This window comes from Kogia breviceps, chromosome 10, assembly GCF_026419965.1.
Source record: "Kogia breviceps isolate mKogBre1 chromosome 10, mKogBre1 haplotype 1, whole genome shotgun sequence".
Taxonomy (NCBI): Eukaryota; Metazoa; Chordata; class Mammalia; order Artiodactyla; family Physeteridae; genus Kogia; species Kogia breviceps.
In genome coordinates this window covers 82,976,793-82,998,896 of record NC_081319.1, presented here as the reverse complement: position 1 = coordinate 82,998,896, position 22,104 = coordinate 82,976,793, and the positions used below count along the sequence as shown (strand labels likewise).

At 45.4% G+C, this 22,104-nt stretch overlaps 1 long non-coding RNA gene across 1 annotated transcript; it reads right to left on the bottom strand.

Annotated features, from left to right (window-relative positions):
* Positions 1-4,919: 4,919 nt before the first annotated feature.
* On the bottom strand, positions 4,920-18,863 carry LOC131763570 (uncharacterized). Its single transcript, XR_009337613.2, has 3 exons — positions 18,767-18,863; positions 18,085-18,256; positions 4,920-6,811 (listed from the first exon to the last, which is right to left on the bottom strand). It is a non-coding gene; the product is annotated as an uncharacterized lncRNA (long non-coding RNA).
* Between the last annotated feature and the right edge of the window lie 3,241 nt (positions 18,864-22,104).

Sequence of the window (22,104 nt, the reverse complement as noted above, 5' to 3'; positions counted from 1 at the left end):
CCTGCCCCCATATCAGGCAACATTGAAATGAGCTTATTGTGTATCTTTTTGCTTGTTTGTGATCTTCCAGGCTGGGTATTGTTTTGTGCACATGTATTAAGTTGCCCAACTGGTACTGTGTTATGGATCGCATTTTGTTTCTCAGTTCGCTCAGGATGCTGTTAGAGGGCCATCTAAGGTGTTTTGAGCACATGGTGACCACTGCTTCTGACCCCGTGGTGTCCAGGCCCTACACTTTATCCAGCCCTTCCCTCTGTGATGGACACCAGGGTGCAGCCAACTGCCCTCTGCCTCTACCCCAAGCAAGGCTGCAATGAGTATCCTTGTACCCGCTCTTTCATAGACCTGGGTGGGCAGGTCTTTAGGCTGTATACCTAGGAGCAGGAATCCTGCGTCATCAGTTATGGTCCCATGTTTCTGTTACGAGAACAAGAATTCCTGACATTTCAGGGGGAAATTCTATAGGTAGATGAGACCCACTTATTAACCTTCTATGAAGAAAGAACTGAAAAATTTGGGGGAGTGGATGAAAATGCAGCTACTGTTGGTTTTCCCAGAGAAAAACTGAAGAGGAAATGGGTTTTTGTTAGACCTGAACGGTCTCCGAGGGATCCCAGCTCGCCCAAGAACCGCCAAGAGTCGAGAGTCACTGCAACACGCAAGAGGTTTATTAGGAGCCGGTGCACCGGGGTTCCTTGGTCCTCACGCAGGAGGCCGAAGAGGAACCCCGCCCAAGCGGAATCACATACATTTTATAGCTTTCATTTTTCATTATGCAAAGTGTGGATATATCAAGGGTTTTTTTCTGATTGGTTTGTTTGTTCCGGACCGGAGTGGGGTCTTGGCTCTAGTTCCTTGATTGGTTAGCAGTCGGATGCCTACTTTACATTTTCGTGTTTTTGTGGTGGGGGGTTGAGTCACATGAGTTATGGTTGGCTGGGGCGACCTTTAAACTCTTTGGCTTAATCATTCTTATCACCCGCCATACTTGTTTGCTCGCGGTTAGGGCATGTCTCAGACATGTCCTGTTTTCCAGGCCTTTGTTGTTTGCTTGGAACGGTTTCTGCCCAGGGGGGACATTCCAGTATCTTATTGCCAGCCGAAAAAGCTCAAAGCTCAAAAGTATCGATAGGGAAGTAGGGGTGTAAGTATAGTTAAAGCCCTACATTTTCATAGCAGTAGGAGGATTTATGGGGAGCATCAAGGAGAGTTTTCCGTAGCAAGATTCTGTCAAGGCTGTGTATGAAGCTTCTTACCTTTGGACAGAGGATGGTCAGAGCAAGGTCCATCCTGGGCCTTGGACAGAGTGGCCTCTGCAGCGACCCCAGCCCATCTTCTCCCAGCACCCTCTGCCTGCAGGGACTCAGGGGGTGGAGTCAGTGTCTGAATTCGGCCCTGCCTGTCAAAGAGCCATCAGCCTTTTACCCTAAGTAATGGTCATATTTAGATGATCTGACTTACAGTAGATTCCCCCAAACTGCATTTCAAGTCAGGACCTGTGTTCTCTCCTCAATATTTCTACTGTTTTGGATGTGGATACAACTGGGGAGTAGAACTTGGGTATGGGGCAGAGGGCTGCTTTTTTCCATTAAAAGCTTTAAAGATGTGAACTTTGTCCATATGTAGCTTTGAGAAAAAGTAAAAATATATAAAAATTTTATTAAAAAAACAACTGCTGCTGATTTTTGGTTATATAAGTAATACATACCCACTGGGCAAAATTTAGAAAATTCAGAGAACCACAGCCAAGCTCCACCATCTGGAAATATTTACTACTGACCTTTGTCCTAGATTCTTCCATATTTTCTCAACATATACATAGATGTATTTTTTTTAAAACAAAAATGAATCCCGTTATTTTGCTTTTGCCACTAAAGAATATAGCTTTAGAACAAACTCCTAAGTCAAAGGGTGTGCGTTTGAATCAGGATCCTTTTGTGTCCGAGTGACAGAATTTCAGTGTTAAGTACCTTTGGTAAAAAGGGATACAGGTTATAGGAACTGGGCCTCGGGAATAAGTAGGTGCAGGACTTAAATGGCTCCAGGAATCTGTATCTCTTCTATCTCTGGTTTCTTTTTATGTAATTGGTTCATTCTTCTCTCTTACTGAACACTACAGGGAAATATTGGGACCTGTTGTGGAGCTTCACATCTTTCCATCGGAGCTCTCCAAGGAAATGTATCCCTGATTTTTATAGACCTCAAGTCAAAGTCCCACAAAAGGGCACACTAGGATTGCTTAGATCTGATAGCAGTGTGTGCTATCAGGAAAGGTTCTCATAGAAACCTGGTGAGTGGGGTGGAGCAGGAATTTTAAGAAGAATGGCCAAGGAAGAGAGACAGCTATTAACAGGAAGGGAGGATTCAGAGTAGAGAAAATAATAGCATCCTCCATGGATATGTGTGAATAAACTATACTCTAACGAGTATATACCAATACTCACTCCACACAGCAAGCAATACAAGGTGGCCTGTTGGCCATGGTCTTGCCAGCACTGGGAATTATCATCAAAAAGAAAATCTTTGATGAGTTTCATCTAATGGGATTTTTCTGTTTATTCCAAATTCCTGCATGATAGATGGCCACAGCACTATTTCCCATCAACTCGTCCTGGGGAAGAGCACCGTCAGCACTTTCTGCTATTGTTGTATCTCTTGTAGAGATAACGCGCTTGCCGGGGGTGGGGCTGGGAGCCATTTTGAAGGTGACCCAGAGTTGTCAATTTTGATCACTGTGACGTTGTCATGTGCCGCCTCTTCCTGGAACAGGAATGATGATTGCACAGGAACACACATAAAGGGAGACAGCAGCAAGAGCAAAAACCACATGCCCCGCTTGAGTGGCTTAACCTAGATTTTGCCCTGAAAAGGGGTCAATGCAGGATGAGCAAACACAGCCCTGAGGCACGATGGCTGGCACTGACTGAGCTTGATTCCTGACTTAACACGCAGTCTGGTCTTGGGGGACTTTTGGACAAAGATGTCAAGATCGTTCAAACTTACCAGAAAACATGTGTTACCGAGTCTAAGCTAAATCGGGAGACAGGTTGTTGAGGAAAGTAGACTTTACTCGGGAAACCAGCAGACCGAGAAGATTGCAGACTGGGGTCCCCCCAAAAACATCTTATTGGGGTCTGCATGCCAGTTTCTTTTATAGAACAGAGAGGGGGAGGAGCTGAGGAAGTAAAGTGAAAAGGCCATTAGTTTTGCCTGCCTTGGCCAGCCTCGGGGGAGGGGATGTGTTAATTTCTTCTCTTCTCTAGCCATTCACAGGTGGGCAGGGTCAGATTGTCTCCCTGTGAGCTGAACAAAGGCACTTTAGTTTAACATTCAGGCAGAGGGGCAGGGTTCCCAGAGGCAGGCCATTATGTATGATTATAATAACAAAAGCAACAAAAAGCAAAGGTTAAAGTGAAAGAAACAGATCCAACGCGGAGCCGCTTTCGTAAGGGTTCTTCCTTCCTTCTTAGTGGCTGGTGGGAGCAGGGGTACTTCGGCTCCTCTTCTGGTTTTATGAAAATCTGACAGAAATGTGAATTTCAATCGTATTCTCAGGGGCTGAGCACGAGGGACCAGTATGGTATCCGGAGTTTGGATGCAGTCTGTGGCTAGAGCAGCTTCCAAAAAGATGGGGTGGCCAATGAAACCAAGCAGGACCCTGTGGAGCTCCTGGGAACAAAAGCCTTTCTGTGTCCCCCCTTTTCTTGATGCCAGGAAATAGGCTTCATTCAGCCTCCAAGACCTTCCTTCAGTTCCAATGAGCAGGTTCAAATGGCTGCTAATTAAGGAAGGGAGGGGATGCAGAGACAAGGGAGGAACAGTCTAGAAACAATAGTGCAGCCCTGGAGCAAGGTCCTGGTTCCCCCTCAAGGGATACACACAACAATATCTTTGAGCTGTTTTGCAGATACTGAAGCCCCCCACCCCCAACCCCCCCACCCACCAGGGAGGAGGAGTTAACCATATGCTGCCCACCAGTAAGTAGAACCCAGACCAGTTGGAACCAGAGGGTTGATGATTCTGACTCCCACTTACCTCACCACCAACCAATCAGAAGAATGTCCACAGGCTGATCACACCCTCTTTGAACCATTGCTATAAAACTTCTCACTACCCGGTCCAGGTTGGGACACACAGTTTTGAGGGCATTAGCTCTCTGTGTCCCCCTTTGCCTGGCAAAGCAATAACGCTATTCTTTTCTACTTTATCCATACCTCTGTCTCTTAGATTTAATTTGGTGTCGTGGTACAGAGACCAGATTCGTCTTCACCAAGGGCAAGGGTGGGTGGATTTAGATGGTAACGTTTACCCCGTGTTCTCTGAGTTTTGTTGGAACTCCTATGACCTGCCAAGGACAAGGAGATGCGTCTAAAACCACCCAGTAGGTGGGAATAACTGGGTGTCCTTCAAGTCAAGTCAAGCCATGTGTGGGTTGCCTTCTTCCTAACATAGAGGAAGATATTATTTAGTCTTAGACTGATACATCCTGTCCAGTTTCATCAGGCATTTTAGCCATAAAATTCCAAATCTGCAAGTGTTCTGCCTGCACCTGCTGTTGTCTATCTAACCTTTATCTAAATGACCTCTGCTCTCCTGGATGCAAAGGTCTCTCCTTGTTACCCAAGTACTTGACCTTGCCATGTTTGTTCTCATGTCGTTTAACCCCCTGTGCTCCCAGGTGTCTGAGCGCTCTGCCACTGTGCTTCAGCGCCCCACTGTCTCTCCCCCGGAGATGCACATCTAGCTCTTGGGAAAGCTCCATCACACCCTGCAGACCTGGGACGCAGAGCCAGCTGGTGGCATCCCACCCCTAACTCGGGGTTTGCACCGGTGCACTGTATTTAAAGAGATATGCAGAAATAGTCAAACCAGAGATTACATGATCTCATATTTGTGTTTAGAATAAAAAAATAAGGTAATCATTTATTAAATAAATTTTTATTGAACACCAACTTAGTTTCAGGAACATTTCGGGTACAGTGTCAAAGATAAAGTGCTTTAAAAGTTTATTACGCACCCAGCACTAGTTGTATACCTTTACATGTATTTTCATTTCATTCTCATGCAAACCTTATGAGTTAGATACTATCACTAATATCCCCATTCTACATATGAGGAAACCCAGGCCCAGAGAGGTCAAGCAATTTGCCCAAAGTGGCACAGCTGCCACTGTGAGGGTGCTGGGATTTGAGCCCAGGCAGTCTGGCTCCAGCGCCTATGTCTAAACTCCATACACTATGGCCTTTACGTACTCAGTGGTTTCAGACTGGCTTCTTGACAGTGTTCACAAATGAGGGCTTGCTTTCCAGGCAGGATATTTCTTGAAGGTAATATGATCAGACTCACACACGAAGCATTTACTATTTAGTAAAACTTATTACATACTAGTAACACATACCAGAATCAAGGCATGCTACATGATAGTAGAATTAATCGTTGGAATATAAAATTATCCTGTAATGAGGTTTTATTGATTTTTTTTTTGTTTTTCTGTTTTTTGTTTTAAATCTGGTCTTTCTCTTCCAGTTGTGAGTGCCCATGGACACAACATTTTCTCTGAGCTGTTGCTATGTAAGCAGCCAGACAACACCAGCTGCCATTTCTTGGGGGCTTGTATGTGGCTCCTGATAAATGTTACCTTTAAAAATCCTTAAATCAGCCCTAAGTGTTATTGTCCCCATTTTACAGATGAGGAAATGAAGATTTACACAGTTAACACAGTGTTAACTGAGGCCCAGGGAGGCTCCATCAGAGCTAATAAACGAGAAGGGGAGGATTCAAACCCCTGGTCTCCCTGACGCCCTAGGCACGTGCAGATAAGCACCAAACAAGCTTCCTTGGGTGGAGACTTTGTGGTCCCTGGACATCAGGAGACCACATTTGTGCCAGAGGACAGCATGTGAACACAGGCTTCTGGAATTCCATCAGCAAATGTAACCCCAGCTAAGTCCTGGGCACACCCTGAGCAACACTGTCAAAGAGAGAAATTTTGAGAGAGGAATTGGAAGGCAGGTCAGAATCCCTTCTTTAACAGCAGGTAAAAACGAGTGAGATCTTTCTAACTCCTTTACATGTATTCTCATTCCATTCCACAGAAAACCATATGTGGTGGGTACTGTGATTCTCATTCTCTCCATTCTGCTGATGGGAAACTGAGCTACATGTGAATTTCTTAGTGAATAGCTATCTTTGGGCTGACTTGAGAGTACACAGTGTGCCGGACATATTTGGTGGGCTGTGCAAAACAATTATGTCTTGGAGCCAGCCATGCCATGACTTGCAATTCCATTGAATTGTGCCATATTCATATGTCCAATTGCTTTCCTTAGACTCGGCCCCTTTGAGCAGGAGCCCTGTCTTCTGGGGCTCATGTTCTTCCCTTGCCTGGCCCAGGGCTGAACCACAGTTCACCCTAAAATCTTTACTGTGTGTCAAGAGCATGGGAGTGGGTCTCGTTGTGGGTACAGAGGCACAGAGCTCTGTGTGTTGAGCATGGAAATCGGGCTCCCTTTTGAACCCACGGCTCCCCTTTTCTCCCTTCCTGGAAGCATGAGAGTGTGATAACAAAATCAGAGTCGCTTTCTTCAGGGAAACGTTAGTAGGTGACTTCAGCCACAGATGAATCTCTTCGGTTTCTCCAAGGACTGGGCCTTGCCAGCCCTGCTGTAGCTGGTTGAAGGGGACCAAACCTCTCAGGAAGACGGACTTGGTTCCGTTTGACCAGCCAGAGCAGGGGGCAGCTTCTGTAGGAGTTGACTGCAGCCTCTAGGGTGAGGATTCTTGGTATGTCCCGAGCATCACTGGTCCAAGCCTGTGACAAAGACAGAGCTGGCATTAGCATGAATCAGATCCCAAGAGCTTGCCTTTCCTAGAATAGTCTCTCGTAGGGTTTGTGAAAACCATATATAATTTGTATTTTGCGTTGCATGACTTTGGTTTTTTCTTTGATCCTTCTTCCTTTTTCAGATATGAACATTGTGGAGAGCTAACATGATATAGAATTGTAGAATACGGAAAATAAAAATCTCCCACGATTTTCCCTCCTCCAATCTTCCAAAATAAATTTAACATTTTGATGTATATTTTTTAATATCTTACATTATGATTTTAAAAATAAATGAAATTTTATCATTTTTAATTCAAATACTGCATATTTATAAAAGAATGAATGTAATACCTGTGTAAGTTACGATACATAATGATGAAATCGATACCCACAAACAACTGTTTACCTTAGAAAAAGAATTGTTGAAACCAATACTGTTGAAGCTTTCTGAATGCTTTTCCCAATTTATCTCTTTAGTTTCCCCTCAGAGGTAACTATTATTCTGAGCTCTTTTTTTCTTACAATGTAACTGTTCTTCTTTATATATTTTTGCCATTTATGCATATATTCCTAAATAATACATTGCTTGTTTTTTAACATAATCGTATCATACCATAGGTAATCTTCTGTGACGGTATTTTCACTTAAAATGATATCTGTAAGATTTATCCAGATTTCATAGCAGCTATCATTTATTAATTTTCATTATTTTATCTTTTTCTCCTACATGAGTGTACTTCACTTTTGTTAGTCATTCTCCAGGTGATAGACATTGAGGTTGTTTGGTTTTGACAAATGGCCAGAATTGACTAAATGGTTGCCCCAGGGATGTGGGGAAATCCTTGAATCTCGTAGATGTGAAGGGAGAAGTCTGGGTGCAGTGCCTAAGAACTTGTATGTTGACTTTGGAAAGGGAAAGCAACACTTACCAGTCCCAAACATATGGGAGATGTTTGAGATCTGGTAAAAGCTGATCTTCAGGTGATTCTGATGCAGCTAAAGTTTGAGAACCACTGGATGAGCAGAGGTACCCACTGGTTCCTCTGTGTTTCTGGGAAAGTGCGGCCAAGGAGGCAGGGAGCTGATTAAGGAGATGTTCCCCAGCAAGGTGGCTTGGCTATCGTCACCATGCATTTGAACAGTTGGGGGAAGAGGTAAGAAGAAAGGATATTTTTAGGGATGCCGGGAAGTTGCTCTTGGGAGTGGGCTTTGCCTGCCCTTTTATTTCCTCTCCCTGATCTGAAGAGAGTGTGATGCAATGCCAAGCCGGTGGTCTTGGAGTCACACTTACCTGGGTTCAGATTCCACTGATGTTCCCTGGCTCTCTTGCTTTTTGGAAGGTAAACCTCAGTTTCTGCCTCTGTACAGTGGGGGAGTGTACCTACTGCACCTATCCGTTGTAAGGCTTAGTGAAAACAAAGGAAAGGGGCCCAGGGGACACTTTCAGGGGTCATGGGAAAGTCCTAGGGACAATTCCCACTGCTTTTGAGGCCCAGAGTTTCTCTCTCAACTCCAGCCTCTCCTTCACATTCTTCCCTTCCTTGGGCTGCAAGTATTTTCATTTGGTCTCTGAAATTGTGGAAACCACTGATCGGGAAAAGGAGAACTGGTTTACCCAGCCTAGCAGACCTCTGCCAGGTAGACCCCAGCTTGGGAGCACTGCCTGGAATAAATAAGACACCCCAGAAACCAAAGGGCTCAACAAGGCACCAGAGAAGTGGCAGGTGTGTGTGGGGGTGGGCGGGGAAGCAGGGGCCCCCGCCCACTGTGGCTGGGTTCTAGAACGGTTTGTGCACAGTGATACCGAAGCATCTTTCTTGTCCTGAATCCCCTCCTCTTCGGCCGGCATCCTGTAACTCTGCAGTCGAGTATCTCATCTTCACCCTCCACCTCCTACCTGTGACACAGGTGTCTTGTGGCTGCCACTCAGGGCTCACCAGCTCTTCCTCTGGCTACCCCTGTCCTAGCCCAACCATCCTCCAGCTCCTCCTGGGAAGCAAGGGGGAAGGCGGCTGTGGGGGCAGAGGTCATCCAGGAGGAAAAAGTTACTTGTGTCCAGCTCATCATTCAAGCCCCTGGCGTTGCAATTTCTTTAACTCAGGACACTGGTCTTCATCATCTCTCCCCTCTTCTTCACTCACGTCCTGCCCCTCCCACACATCACGCCCCCGATTCCTGAGCAGGTGACATGAAATCAATCTCAGGGGAGGAAAAGGAAAACTGTTATGGAGCAGGCGTGATTCAGAAAAGGGAGGGGTTGTCACTGGAAAGAAGCACAACTTTGGGGCATCTGCCCATTTTACAGGCTCAAAGACAAAGCGACGTTTGTAAAAGAAGGGCAATACTTTTCTTTGGGAGACAATATACCATAATATGCCCGTCTCGGAGATATTATTCATTCATAGCACTACTATCTAAAGCAAGGGGGCTTCCCTGGTGGCGCAGTGGTTGAGAATCCGCCTGCCGATTCAGGGGACACGGGTTCGTGCCCCGGTCCAGGAAGATCCCACATGTCGCGGAGCAGCTGGGCCCGTGAGCCATGGCCGCTGAGCCTGCGTGTCGGGAGCCTGTGCTCCGCAACGGGAGAGGCCACAACAGTGAGAGGCCCGCGTACCACACAAAAAAATAAATAAATAAAAAAATAAAGCAAGGGTTCCTCAACCTCAGCATACTGACATGCAGATAAGTCTCTGTTGTGGGCGCTTTCCTGTGCATTGTAGGGCGTTTGGCAGCATCTCCGATCGGTGCCCACTTGATGCCAACAGAACCCCCTAGTTCTGACAACCTGGAATGTCCCTCGACATTGCCAAATGTGCCCTGAGGGGCAAAAACACCTCCAGTTGAGAACTGCTGATCTAAAGCTGTAGGTTTCTGTAGCTGCCCCATCTTTTTAATTCTCCCACATTCTTCTAAGTTTTCCCCGGTTTTCAAGGAGTCCAGTTTGGCTGCCCTTGAAGGATATTAGTCAACGGCCTGGTGTCTGGAAGAGGTATAGGGGTGATGTCAGCTGTGCGGCTGCAGCCCGGAGAGAGAGGTCCAGCGTCTTGTGCTCTGGGTGCTGTCCCCCAGTGGGGGTGGCATTCTTCGTCGCTGGTCACTCAGCCTTCACCTGCCGTCTGCTGTGTAAACGTGGCGGACCCTCCCTTCATTCTTCCCTTTTCTTCTCACCCCGGGTCCTCGTTCTGCTTGCTTCTCAGTGCCATTTTACAGCCCCTCCCTGTGCATCTCAGCACATACGATCCATCAGATCCTGTGGTGTTTCCTCTGGTGGTTCTGCTTGAGAACTCGTGGTATAAATTTAGTGGGGTCCCAGCCGTCATGTCACACACACTCGCCTAACAAGCAGGAAGCAGAGCTGTGGGATACAGGAAGTCCTCCTGGGGCTGGGCCGCAGTGAGGGAGGGAGACCCTTCTCGGAGCTGGGGTAGCTGATGGCCTGAGCCTTGGCGGACCGCAGCCTCCCATCACGCTAGGGGTTTCCCTCCATACGTCCAACTCCCTCCTGGTGTGGGCTCAGGGCTGGGGACACAGGGGTTCAGGGAAGAGGAGAGAAAGGAACTGAGCTAATTGGATGAGGGAATCACTATTTTAGCGCCTCAGACCTTTGCCACAAACAGGCTCATCCGGCACCGCTTGGCGATGGGGTCGTGACATGAAGAGGAAAAGACGGCAGAGCAGCGTCAGGGGACTGGCTGTGTGACTAGGTTGCAGTCTCCTAAGCCTCACAGCACCTGCAAAGAGGGCCCTTGGAGATGCACGAGCTGCCCTAGACACCGATGATTATGCAAGGAAGTGATACAGCCAGGTATGAAGACACTACGGTTCAGTTTGGTTGGTAGAAACATCTCATTTCAGGAGCAAACAGACAGAAGGAAGGAGCTTGGAGGGCGAGGGCTGATCCTGTGACAAACCTTCAGGTGACGTGGCCTCTCCCTGCACGAGGAGCTAGGTCTGGGAGGCTGGCCACAGGGGGGTCTCGGCGACTGCAATCAGTGTTCCTGACTCTTGGGCAGAGGGTGAAACCTCAGAAGGGAGAGAAGGGGGCGGGGGCCGGGGGGGACCCCAGGCGGGATTCGGAGCCTCTCGCTTCCTCGGTGAGGGATGCCCATGGGCGCAAGGCCGGGCTGAGGAAGAGGGGGACCAGGTGCTCTGGGTGGGACCGTGGGGCCGCAGAGAGGCGCTCGCCAAAACCACACACTTCCTTACATTCCATAGCAAAGTAATCCGTATGGGGATATAAAGAAGCATGTGGCCTCGGGAAGCAGTCTTGGCCCCCGCCTGGCTTCCTCCATCGTCCAGATGCAGCCTCGCATCTCAGATGCGGGCCCCTCCCGCTCTCCTCCTCCTCTAGGTGGGAAAGCTCCCGGGACCTCAGGCCATCCGTCCCATCATTCCCCGCCAAACCATCCTGTTGTGAGGCATGGCGGTGCTTTGGGGAGCGGGGTGGTCCAGTCCTTCCCCTGCTGTTTGTTCAGAAATAAATGGCACCCAAGTTCGTCTGGCTTATTTTGGTGCAGTTACAATGCATCAAAACTTTTATTATTATTGATACTATTCATTAATTTGCCTTGGCTTTGTACAGCTCAATATGATTCTTTTTTAAATGTTTGGAATCCCATGAAGGAAAATTAAAAAAAAGAAAAGAAAAAGAAAAAGCACAAAGGAGAGAGAGCATTCGACAGAGAGTTACTCTGCACGTGCACAGTGAACTACCTTGGCTTAGAACACGCCAGGCTCTCCCGTGCGTCCTGCTGTACGGCTGTCCTGGGCGCAGTTGACGGGCAGCAGCTGCCACGCAGCATTCCAAGCATCATTGTTCACTGTGGGAAGGATCCTTTTGTTCGGTTTCTGCTCCCCCTTCCCCATCACCAGCCCTACGATCTGTGAGGCCCGAGCCTCAGAGAAGTGAGGGACGCTGGCAGTTGGGGAACCCCCCGGGGTCTGGACAGGCCACCCCTGGCTGGAGGAAGATGGGGTTTTCAGCTTCAGAGGATCTTATACTCTGCCAGGAAGCAGGGAGGAAGCCAAGGGAAGAACTGTGCCCCAAAGAAGGTTTGGGACTTACAGCACTGACAAGGGCCGTCAATGCCATACAATAAAAGTAATAAAAATAAGAACAAAATTTCTTTCAAGCATGGCAGGGATGATTTTTGGTGCTTTGACAAATTCCTTGAATCCTCTCTGCTCTATGAGAGAGCCATTACTTGTATCTGGTTTTACAGATCAGTGTCGTAGAGATGAATTGGTTTACATATACGTAAATGGTAATCCTTTAAAAAAAAAACTAATCAGGTTGGAGGAACAGTCTTGGATCAACCCATGGAGATAGGCTTGGAAGGTGAGAGTTCAGAGGTAAGCAAGGGAAGAAAATGTCTATGGGTTTTATACTCTGTGAACATTTATTCTTCTGCAGCTCTGCCTCTGAGGTGTTGGTGATAGTGGTGGCTTATGAATCACAGTTTTTCTCAGGAAAATAGGAAAATGTCCTAGGTGCCCAAGTCAAAGTCTTTCTGGCTGACCTCAGGAATCATCCAATAACTCATTTAATCCAATCCAAGGGCTATGTATCAGCTTCTGCTGTGAAAACACATTTGTTCCCCATAGTCAAGTGCAGGCTTAGTATGAGTGAGAATGTGGGGTTGATCTTCCACCCCCAAGTTTGGGGGCGGTGGTCCATCAAAAACAGGGGCTGGTGGGGAGGAGAAGCAGAGGGGCCAAGGAGAAGATGTAGCTGTGCCCTCGACAAGATTAAAATGTCTCATCTCTTCCAGTGAACCAGAGAACTTAGAGCTGAGTACAGGTTCATTTTAACCCATTAAATCTGTCACATCAAGATCTCCAAAGTGTGAGTTTCAGGTTTGCACAGATGAGAGAGACTAACTTTTTTGGTCCCAAGAACTAGAAAGAGCCAGCTTTAAGGGACCCACCATTCATAAGCCAGCTGAGGTCCAGAAGGTGACAGATTCACGTAAGGATACAAAAGAAATCGATTTCCCAAGAAATGATGTGAGATAACCAAGACGGTGCTAACCCTCCCGTGAGACTGTCCCCAGCATTTGGGTGTGAATTATTTTGTCCTTTTGTCAAGCCCAACCTCATGTGGTCAAAAGATGACATAAAAGTTCACTTCAAAATTTGCATTAAAAAACCAACAATAAACTTTTAGTAACGAATTACTTGATTGTTTTGAGTCTCATCTTACTTTCCCACATCATCTAACTTAAGATGCTAGGAAGGAAATTCATAGAACAGATGAGGAAACGAAGTGAAAGGAAGGCTGGAAAAACAAAACAAAACAGACAGCTGCAGTAAAATCAAAACATTTCAGACCAGGCATAAATGAGAGGAAAAAAATCTAGGATGGGAATAGAAAGACAACTTTCTCTGAGTTTTGCACAGGGCAAGGGACATTGGTACCGCAGTGTCCTGTGACTTTGGCTGGTGGTGTTAGTAGGAAGGATGGGGAGGTATGGTGTGTTAAGTGGCCATGGATGTTCTCTGTGATGTTGGTGAAATCACTACCCTTCTCTCCCTCATTCCCGTAGTGGTTGTGTAACCCTATCTGCCCGTCAAAGGGTGGGTTAAAGATTAATGAGATAACACATGTGGAGAGTCTTGAGTTTCTTAGGAGAACAGGTTGATGGCCATGTAAAATGTCACTCAACATGTTATTGAAAACCAGATTTATTTTTCCCTGCTTCTGTCCTGTAGTCAGACAGTTGATCAGAAGCCTTAAATTTCCCTTGTTCTTGAGAATTAAGTTCCATTTAAAAGCACTCAGAACTTAAGTAACGGTTAAGGTAGCATCAACAGCAGAAGCAGAAATCATAGTTCTTTCCTATTTCTTTCACCAAGCAGTATTTGAACATAAATGTCTCAGATACAACATGACAGAGAAGTGAGGATGGTGATCTCCCATGAACGGTCCTCAGAAAGACTCTTGGGTTTGGGAAGAATCAAGGACGGGTTAAGACAGGGAGAGGCCTGAATGATAGACAATGTAATCATGAAGATTATTGGTGGCAGAGGGGTATAAGGAGGAAGAGCATGGCTTGGCCATCTGTGCGTTCTGGCTCTGTGACCCTGAGCAAGCTACTTAACCTCTCTGAGCCTGTTTCCTCATCTGTAAAGTGACTATAATAATACTTATTCAACAGGAGGCTTCAATGAGATAGATTCATGTAAAGTGCCATGAACACACTACTAGAAGTCTAATAAATGGTCTCTGTCACTCTTGTTACTATTATTTAATATATACTTAATATTAATTATTATTAATTAATACTGCAACTGAAACTACCCACACCATGGAGGTCCTTATATTCGACCTACTTTAAAGAGTTTCATTCACGTGACAGTTGTACAAGGGGTGATTCTAAGATATTTGGGAAAGCTTAAATATTTTCCAAAATATTGCTTTCACAGTTTTGGTTTCCCTTTTAAAAAAAACCCAATTTTTAATAATTTCATATGTTTGAAAAAGATTTGTTAAGGAAAAGAATTCGTCAGTATCGTTTCTGACAAGAATCGATAGAGGCTGTGAGTATCCAGGGCTCCAGTCTCATTGTCAGGACCTTTAGGGAAAGATATAAATGGTGAGATGCTCAGACTATCCCCTTATTGACCACAAGGCCTCGCCCTCTGATGACGGAGCTGACCTTAGTTAGTCAGCCCTTTGCTGGATGAGGAGAGGAAAGCAAGACTGAAGGAAAATCACCCCATCTCGCTCTCTGAATTTCGAATATAGACATCTTAGTTTTCCCTATCCCTTCTCTGCCCCATCGAAAGGCCTGATAATCATTTCTTAAAATGTAACCAAAATTTCATGCTTTTATGGAGATTAGGAGCCTTCTAGTGTCTGCAGGAGGAGTGGTTCACACAGAGGCACCCACCCAGGAATCTGAGCACTTGTGATCTTCTGTAACAGTATGACTGCTGGTGTTCTTGGTGGCTGTCCATGAAACAGAAGCTGTTCTGGAGTTCACCGAGGCACAAGCCAAATTATTTGGGGCTTACCATCATCTGGCTGAGGAGGTAGAAAATAAAGCAGTGGCCCCTCCTTTTAAGGCAAGCCTGGGTAACGTGTTGGGATAGAACCTTATTTTTCCAAAGACTCAGCCAGACATCTTGCTATTTTTAGAGGACCGCCCAGTTCTGAATGTTGATTCCAGCATGGGCATGAGTTGCATTTTAACTTCCCAGGGGCAGCTAAGAGCAAGGCCAGCTCCAAAAGCCCATCTTCTCTCCCTGTGGGCACCCTGCCACCTTTCTCGGAAGAGATGAGTTTTGGTGGCATTTTACCATCACTGTTGTTCTTGCCCTGTTTCTCCTTAGAGCTGGAGAGCTGAGCCCTGACTTGGGAGGCTGGGGCAAGGCGATGAGAGAGAGCCAACATTGTACTAAGCCATTTACTTACTGATGCTTCCAGCCATTCTGTGAAGTACCTTTCATTACACAGGATGAAGCGGACTCCAGCAGATTAGATAATTTGGAGGCGTAGAGCGGTTAAGAAACTCAGCCAAATCACACAGCTGATAAATGTCTAACCTAGGACTTGAAGGACCTCTCTAACCCCAAACACACATTCATTTAATACGCTGTATATCCCAACCTAACCTGATCCTAGTGCCACAGAGGTGCTTATTAAACCCCTGTTCTCTACATCCCAGAAGCCACAGAATTGGAATCTCCATGGCAATGGCCGGGTATCCACATTTTTCACAAGCACTCGTAGGTGATTTCTATGCTCAGCCAATTTGGGAAAGAACAGATCTGGGAGAGCTGCTTTCAAACTTGAGTGAACGTTAGAATCTCAAGGGAGTTTGTCAAAATGCAGATTCTTCCGACAGGCCCTCAAAGCTGCTGGGAGAAGCCATGTGGGCCGGGACTCAGGAATCTGCATTTTTGTAACTATTCCCAATGTATCCCATTGCAAGCGGGCGGAAGAATTTGAAAAATATTGACCTAATAATAAACAAGAAAGAGAGATGTGGATGAAAGCAACGAAGTCATTAATACTTGGAAAGGGCTCATTTCACAGCAGTCTGAGGAAAATTATTTAGTTTGGAATAAAGGAAGAATTTCTGCAAATATGATGACAAATGGGTGATCCCTTTCCATCACATGAACAGTTAACATATTAGTAACCGAAAGGGGAGTAGGCCCTGGGGTCCACACCCGGCCACTGATGTCTTATCTTTTCCATGTTCCCTATTCTCAGTTTCCACCTGGAATGTTCTTTTCCCTTTACCCATCTTCACTAGTTAAAAGTTCTCTTTTAAGTCTCAGTTCAAAAGATATTTTCTCTACAAAGTTTTCTCCCAGTTGCCCCTCTTCCTCTTCTTTGTTTCTATTGTTTTTACCTGTCCTTGGGCACATGTCACATCTTACCCTGCTGTTGGAATCTTTGGGTACCTGTAATGCACACATTTCCTCAAAAAGAGGGCTGGGACCTGACTGCTTTGTTTTTGCTTTCCCACATCAGTCAGTGAAGGCCTTTTGCACAGTAAGGGTACAGCAGATAAAACCACCACCACTGCTATACTTACTGTGCACAGGCATTGTTCTCAGTGCTGTAACAAGCAACTTTTATTAAATATGCCTATTTTGCAGATGAAGGACACAAGACACCGACCCAGAGGTGGCTGTTTGTGGAAGGGTCTCTTTTAGAAGGGACAGCCCTGGAGGCAACCAGAGTCCCCCCTGTAAGGAGATCTGAGCTCTGTGTTAAAGGAAACAGCATTTAAAAAAAAAACGTAACCTTCGAATTTGGTGTATCAAAGTTCCCTGCAGGGCAGGCTAAAGCGCAGAATGCCAGCCCCACCTCTGGAGTGTCTGATTCAGTAGGTCTGGAGTGGGATCAAGACTTGGCATTTCTAACAAGTTCCCCGGTGATTTTGATGCTGCTGGTCTGGGGACCACACTTGGAGAACCATTGCTGTGGTTCAAGGTTTCTGACGCTGAACAATTCAAGGGCAAGGAATCGGCCCTCACGTTTCTGAGCTTCCTTAAAATGAGGAGGTGAGGAAAAGGAGTAAAGCCACACAGAAGCCAGAAAGCTGTGAGCTCTGTTCAGGGGTGCAGTCGTAGGAGCATTCACCAATGAGGGTGCAGACAGGCAGGCAACACTTCAAAGAGAGGAGGCCGGTCTGTGGAGTTACTAAGAGTTTTCAGCTTGAGGGGTTGTACACAACTGGAGACCATCCCTTTGGCTTCTAATCTTACCAGGAAACTTCAAATGGGGTTTGAGGAAGAATGGATATAAAATGATGTGAATGTTTTTCTTGAGAAGGTAGCTCGCTCAGGAGAGGGTCCACTGACTCACAGGACCTCATATCGTATTTGCAGAGGGATCATAATGATAATATAACACAATAATACAGAATATTGATAAAACTCTTTGGCTCCAAAATCTTTTACTTTTTTTTTTTTTTTTTTAAAGTGCACCTATTAGATTGAGTGAGGATTAAGAAATGCTTAAGATCCAGGGAACACATTAGAGAATCTGGTTCTTGTCCCAGTTTTCCAAAGAAATACATTGCTCAGGGACTTCATTTCTTAGTTTTTAAAAAAGATGTAACATCTCACATTGTCTTAGTGGGGACGTCTGTGGGGGTCATCAGAAGAAACTACTGCCATTCAGCAATTATTTGAGATAAATGACAGATTAGAAAGAAATTCCTTTGTTTTGCTTTGAAGAAAATTTCAACATACAGTCAAAATATTTAACCAAGGCACTGAAAAGGCAAGCTGAAAGTTCAAGGTCAAGTGCTGTCCAAGTCTCATCCCTCACTCCCCAAACCCTAGCTCTTCTTTAGGTCATGGACCAGCCCCTAGGCGACTGTGAAATCTCTCCCCTCTTCATCGTCCCTCTGTCTTTTACACCCACCCTCCTCCTTCCCCGTTGCTTTTGCTTCAAGCCCCAGCACACAGAATCAAGTTCACTGTCAGGACCAGCCGACAAGTCATTCCCACACACCAGTCACGCGGACTGGGGTGATTTCTCTCAGCCACTTCCCCTTGCCTAGCTCTGCCTGATGGAGCTGGTTCCCAGCAATGCTCCCCTGCCCATGTGGGATGCAGACGTGAAGCTTCACCTGCTTCCGTAGACACTGCGGAGCTGGCTTCAGATGACAGAAGCAGGCTGCCCGCAGGGCTTCCCCAAAATGCACAAAGAGAGAAAGACAGATGGGCAAGGCGGGAACGGCCAGAGGACAGTTAGAGGAGAAAGCCCCACGTGGGAGCAGCCCAGTACATACCTGGGGAAAAGTTGCCGGCGGGTCCATCCTCTGTGTGCCTTCTTCCCTGGCAGGCTTCGGCCCCGTGGAGGTGTTTAGAGCACGGATTTTTTTTTTTTTTTTCCTCCAGAGCTAGCAGTGTTGGCTTGCATTTCTATGCCTTGCTGTCAGAATTCTCTCAAGGAAACAGCAGCTGGTGAGAAATGTCAGTCAGAATCTTGGCCTAGTTTGGGGCCTTGAAGATTTTACAGAAAGTTAAAAAGGTTTCTAGGCCAGTGTCTCCTCTGGGTTTTCCCTCTCCTGCTTTTCACCTTTTCCATCTTGTTTTTTTTTTTTCCATTTTTATCTCAGGAGCTAGCTGCTGAAACTGCCTGCCTCCGTCTTTCTGATGGAGACCTTTTGGGTCTGGCTATGGTGCTTCTCCCAGTCAGCCTAACCGCCTGGTGACTTTCTAACCACTTAGCCTGTCCTATGCACTTATTACTTATTTTGTATCCTTACTACTTCCCTTTTCCTGTTTCCTTCCTTTCTTTTCACTCGTATCTTTTTAATCGCTATCCTTGTAATCGCACACAGAGAAATCCTCTTCATCTTTCCTTTGGGTGATTTCCCTATCCCGACCGTCTATCTTTTCTCCCTATTTGTGTCTGGTCCACTGATTTGTCCCTCATCCCTTTAGTTCTGTCCTTTTTTCTAGCTTTACCTCGCATTGTGTCCTGCCTAGATGGGACTTCCTCTGCTGCCCCCTTTCCTCTTGTTCCCGGGGCAGCTTTGCCCTCTGCCTTCTCTGTCTCTGCTCTCGAAAGGCCAGCCTCCTCCTTTTGTACCCTCCAGCCCTCCGCCCGCCCCCAGCATGCTCTCCCACCTGTTTGTGTCTTTTAAGGGCCTTGGTCATGTCCATACCTTCTGTCCATCTCAATCACTGAAGTGACGGGCCTCTGAAAGCTGTTAAATGACACCTCTTCAGCTGTCCCTTCACAAGGAGAAATGCCCGTTGCTAAATCCTTTCTCAGATAGACCAATCTATAGTCATGCTTCCGTTTATGGATTACACTGAAATGATGCATCTATTATTTTAAAGACTAAGAAGAGAACTTTTTTTGAAGTGAATGAATCCCCATCTCTCAACACTAGGTTTCTTTTGGGTGATGTCAATATAGGCCACCTCAGATACAGTCCTCTTAGCTTGTCTCTAACGGATTTTGGCCACTTTTCAAATGGGAGGGTGTTAGTAGTGGACTTAGGGAAAATGCGGCTAGTTGGGGACTTGACGAGACACTCATTCATCTATACTCAGTAGTGGTGCTTGTCGAATTGCGGTGTTATGTATTCAGTAGAAAGCACTGGTATTACAAACAAGCGTCCATGTTTCCTGACTTGAGAGACCTAAGGTTCTTTTGGGGATAGGACCTGTATCTGGAAAAATATACACACACAGAAAAGAATATGATAATGGCAAACTGATAGTACAGAAAATAAGTGTATCGGCATTCAGAAACAGGAATTGATGAACGAGGGACCAGGTTGTGAACGCTTCCTGGAGGATGTTGGGTTTCACCTGGGTCCTGAAGGGAGGGAGGGCTGACATACCTGGAGAGGTGAGGGAAGGGCTTTCCCAAATGGGCAAGCGCTTGAGCACAGGCATGGAAGCAGGAATGTACAGAGTGTGCTCAGAAAGTCCTAATTAACCAGTGGCCAGATCCAGTGCTTTGTAAGGGGTCAGCCTGGGGGCAGCCTTGGACACAGAACAAATATACTCATAGTAGGAGATCTCAATTTTTAAAAAAAGTTCCTTTAGCCCACACCTTATAGGTCCCTTAATTTTAAAAGGAAAAAAGAATAATTGCTATAGTGTTATGATTTCTACAACTTAAATATATATGGATTCTTTGAGAATTAACATCTGAAAAACCATGGTCTGAAATCTGTTGCTATTGAATATAGAGAGAACTAACATTTCTCTCCAAACTGTAAATATTAAAATTCTGTTTCTTATTTAATTCTGGCATTTGGTACTGAAGGTCTACTGTTATAAATGTAGAAGACTGCTCTCTTACTCATTTCCAGTCTGTCACCAGTTCTGTCTCCTTCACGAGCCTGCCCCAAACTCTAGTTAACACCAATCTTTCCTCTTGCTGAAGGCTCAGATCTCAATTTAGCTGGACTATGCATTTGTTATAGGCCTATATACAGTTTAATGTGTCATTATACTGTTCTAAAATTTGTTTCACAATTTTTTTTTGTATGTGTGCAAGTCTTGAATTTACAAGGCTGTAAACTCCTCAAGGTCAAGTTTATTCTTATTTTGATTTCTTCTCATCCCCAGCACAATGTAAGGCATACAGTGGGCTCCGAAGAATGCTTGTAAATCTAACTGGATAAAGAGGTTTGCTAAAACTCTACAACAAAATATAAACCCGCCAGCCACCCTACCGATGGGAGGTAAGCATCTTTTTAACATTGCATCAATCTTTAAGCTCTTCTGAGATTTATCTAGGGTCAAAGGAGGGAAGTGACCTTAATTTCAGGGTTTCAAGTATAACCCTGGATAGAGGGTTATACTTCACATTTTCAAGCCACATTTTCTTGTGGGCTTCAAAGACTATTTGGAGTAGGTAAGTCAGAGAAGTATAGATATTTGAACTTGGAGGATGAGCCGTCAGAGGTACAGAGCAAAGAGGGGCCTTTGCTGAGGGCTACCTGGCTAGTTACTGAAAAAGCTGGCCTGAAATCCAAATCTTTGGACTCCTGATAAATTTATTCATTTATTTATTTGTTTGTTTGTTTATATTTATTTATTTATTTAACCTTAGTACATTTTAGGTGAGGAATTCTGATTTCCCTGATAAAGAGCTACTTTTTGTTTTACCTAAAGTCTCGTTTAAACCAGGTTGGTTTTTAAAATTTATTTATTTATTTATTTTTATTGGAGTATAGTTGATATACAGTGTTGTGTTAGTTTCGGGTGTACAGCCAGTGATTCAGTCATATAAACTAGGTTGGTTTTTAACGGGAGTGAGGAGTGGGGAGGCTCTTTTCCTGAGATCTTTGCTGGTGAGGTGCTCTTCCTCATGATAATCTCCAGAATCCAGGAAAAAGGTAGAACTAGAGCCGTCTGAGCAAAATTATCCTCAAGATTAATCTTCAGAATAATCTCACTTGGTTACCTCATTTAATATATGAGGAATCCTATAGCACAGGGGACTGTACTCAGTATCTTGTGATAACCTATATTGCAAAAGAATCTGAAAAAGAATATATATATGTATATATATATATGTGTGTATATATATATATATCCGAATCACTTTGCTGTATACTTGAAAGTAACAAAACATTGTAAATTAACTATACTTCAATTTATTAAAAAAAAAAAAAAAGAAAGAAAATATGAGAAATCCAAGGCCCAGGTTGGCAAAGAGACTTGCCCTCATTCACAAAACTGGCATCCCCGGATCAGCTCTGTGCTCTTTGTATCACATTGTAAATTGGCTTCTGTTGGTAAAGAGCCCCTTGAAAGGCCTTTTCCCCACCAAGGTGACCCTGGGACAGAGCAGAGGTGGTGGAGAGACTCCTCGGGCTGACCTCTGCATGGCCGCAGGCCACTTCTTAGAGCCCTCCAAAAGTGAGCAGAAACTGGGGGGAAATCCCTCACTGGTGGGGGGATGCAGAGAACAGACTGTCCCATGTTAAACATGGGCTTCACGCTTTGTAGTGGGCTCAGCTACGGCATTTCATAAGGGTGATAATAATAATAATGAAATCATGGGACAAGAAGAATAAATCCTTTGAGATGCTGCCAGAACTATGAATCGGAGGCTTTAGACGCCAATGGGCAGCTGCTTGGCTAAATGTGGACCCCAGTTGTCAAGCAGAGACCCACCCTGATATGGGAGAAACAAATCAACAAGGATGTGCAGGGCACACACAGGGCAGAGCCACTTGGAGGTGAAGGTTTCAATTTAGACACCATTTCTGCCCTTGAGGAATCAGTCACTTGAAAATGTGCTCAAACTGTCAAATTTCACTTAGAGGCATTTA